Here is a 2,500-nt window from a genome sequence, read left to right on the forward strand (position 1 = left end):
AGGAGGAGGAGCAGGAGGAGGAGGAGGAGGAGGGAGAGGAAAATGGAGGGAAGAAAAAAGAGAATAAGAAGGACGATTAGGAAGAGAATGAACACGAGGAGGAGGAGGAGGAGGAGGAGGAAGATGGAGGAAAGAAGGAGGGAAAACTGACGAGGAGGAGGAGGAGGAGGAGGGGGGGGGAAGGAAAGTAGTAAAACGTGAATGAGGAGGAAGAACAGCAAGAGAATGATTATGAAGAGGAGGAGGAGGAGAGGAAGGAAGGGAAGGAGGAACAGAAGGAGGAAGGAGAAAAGAAGATGAGGAAAAAGGAGGAAGAGGAAGAGGGAAGAGGGAGGAGGAGGAGGAAAGGAGAGAGAAAAAGGAGGAAAGAGGAAAAACGGAGGAGGAGGAGGAGGAGGAGGAGTAGGAGGAGGTAAGTAAGGAGAGGAGGAAGAAGATACGGAGTTATGTGAGGAAACTTCCTTTGCCTTGTCTATTTTAACTTGGCCTAGGACTTTGGCTCCCTAACACCTTTTCCTTACCGATTTATTTTTGGATACAGCAGGGTAATATCATTTTGTACGTTATTTATGCAGAGTATGGTGATATTGGAAGGATTTATGTAACACACAAGAGGACAGTAAGGTGTAATAAACAAAATAAATCACTTAGGAAAAGGTGTTAGGGAGCTTTATGCAGAGTATGGTGATATTGGAAGGATTTATGTAACACAGAAGAGGACAGTAAGGTGTAATAAACAAAATAAATCACTTAGGAAAAGGTGTTAGGGAGCTTTATGCAGAGTATGGTGATATTGTAAGGATTTATGTAACACAGAAGAGGACAGTAAGGTGTAATAAACAAAATAAATCACTTAGGAAAAGGTGTTAGGGAGCTTTATGCAGAGTATGGTGATACTGGAAGGATTTATGTAACACAGAAGAGGACAGTAAGGTGTAATAAACAAAATAAATCAATTAGGAAAAGGTGCTAGGGAGCTTTATGCAGAGTATGGTGATACTGGAAGGATTTATGTAACACAGAAGAGGACAGTAAGGTGTAATAAACAAAATAAATCACTTAGGAAAAGGTGTTAGGGAGCTTTATGCAGAGTATGGTGATATTGGAAGGATTTATGTAACACAGAAGAGGACAGTAAGGTGTAATAAACAAAATAAATCACTTAGGAAAAGGTGTTAGGGAGCTTTATGCAGAGTATGGTGATATTGGAAGGATTTATGTAACACAGAAGAGGACAGTAAGGTGTAATAAACAAAATAAATCACTTAGGAAAAGGTGTTAGGGAGCTTTATGCAGAGTATGGTGATACTGGAAGGATTTATGTAACACAGAAGAGGACAGTAAGGTGTAATAAACAAAATAAATCACTTAGGAAAAGGTGTTAGGGAGCTTTATGCAGAGTATGGTGATACTGGAAGGATTTATGTAACACAGAAGAGGACAGTAAGGTGTAATAAACAAAATAAATCACTTAGGAAAAGGTGTTAGGGAACTTTATGCAGAGTATGGTGATAGAGCAAGGATTTATGTAACACAGAAGAGGACAGTAAGGTGTAATAAACAAAATAAATCACTTAGGAAAAGGTGTTAGGGAGCTTTATGCAGAGTATGGTGATAGTGGAAGGATTTATGTAACACAGAAGAGGACAGTAAGGTGTAATAAACAAAATAAATCACTTAGGAAAAGGTGTTAGGGAGCTTTATGCAGAGTATGGTGATATTGGAAGGATTTATGTAACACAGAAGAGGACACTAAGGTGTAATAAACAAAATAAATCACTTAGGAAAAGGTGTTAGGGAGCTTTATGCAGAGTATGGTGATATTGGAAGGATTTATGTAACACAGAAGAGGACAGTAAGGTGTAATAAACAAAATAAATCACTTAGGAAAAGGTGTTAGGGAGCTTTATGCAGAGTATGATGATATTGGAAGGATTTATGTAACACAGAAGAGGACAGGAAGGTGTAATAAACAAAATAAATCACTTAGGAAAAGGTGTTAGGGAGCTTTATGCAGAGTATGGTGATAGTGGAAGGATTTATATAACACAGAAGAGGACAGTAAGGTGTAATAAACAAAATAAATCACTTAGGAAAAGGTGTTAGGGAGCTTTATGCAGAGTATGGTGATATTGGAAGGATTTATGTAACACAGAAGAGGACAGTAAGGTGTTATAAACAAAATAAATCACTTAGGAAAAGGTGTTAGGGAGCTTTATGCAGAGTATGGTGATATTGTAAGGATTTATGTAACACAGAAGAGGACAGTAAGGTGTAATAAACAAAATAAATCACTTAGGAAAAGGTGTTAGGGAGCTTTATGCAGAGTATGGTGATATTGGAAGGATTTATGTAACACAGAAGAGGACAGTAAGGTGTAATAAACAAAATAAATCACTTAGGAAAAGGTGTTAGGGAGCTTTATGCAGAGTATGGTGATACTGGAAGGATTTATGTAACACAGAAGAGGACAGTAAGGTGTAATAAACAAAATAAATCA

The sequence above is a fragment of the Coenobita brevimanus genome, chromosome 117 (assembly GCF_032717465.1).
Source record: "Coenobita brevimanus isolate Jiangsu-jjx chromosome 117, ASM3271746v2, whole genome shotgun sequence".
NCBI classification, from domain to species: Eukaryota; Metazoa; Arthropoda; class Malacostraca; order Decapoda; family Coenobitidae; genus Coenobita; species Coenobita brevimanus.